Consider the following 696-nt stretch of genomic DNA (forward strand, 5'->3'; position numbering starts at 1 on the left):
TATATATATACACATATATATATACACACACATATATATACACACACACCCATATATACTCTATGTGTATATATATATGTGTGTGTGTGTATATATGCATATGTGTGTGTGTATATATATATATATATATATGTGCGTGTGTGTGTGTGTATATATACAGAATTTTGACAAAATAATGGAAACATCTTAGCCTCATAAATTTGAAATCTCTATAAAACCGTCAAAAGCTTGTTTATTTTTATGATTTTTGATTTATCATTAGTGTTGCTTAATATGTTTTGCTAAAATTGCTGTTTCATATATACTAGTATTATAACCAGATTTCATTTGGGTCTACTTGGGCCACAATTTAAAGATGAAGAATTTTGCCCTAGAGGCCACGCCTTTCAATTGAGCAAACACAACATTGCCATGCAAACTCCCCTATCATTTTTAACATAGGTGTGCAAATATTCAGGTCAATCCGACCACATTTACTAACACTTTTGCCTGCTCAACAGCTTGTGAGACAACGTCCATCCTTTTCAAAAATATATAGTAGATTATATATATATATATATATATATATATACATACACACTCTTTACTCTCTTTCTACTCTTTTACTTGTTTCAGTCATTTGACTGTGGCCATGCTGTAGCAGCGCTTTTAGTCGAGCAAATCGACGCCAGGACTTATTTTTTTGGCAGCCTAGTA

This window comes from Octopus bimaculoides, chromosome 21, assembly GCF_001194135.2.
Source record: "Octopus bimaculoides isolate UCB-OBI-ISO-001 chromosome 21, ASM119413v2, whole genome shotgun sequence".
NCBI classification, from domain to species: domain Eukaryota; kingdom Metazoa; phylum Mollusca; class Cephalopoda; order Octopoda; family Octopodidae; genus Octopus; species Octopus bimaculoides.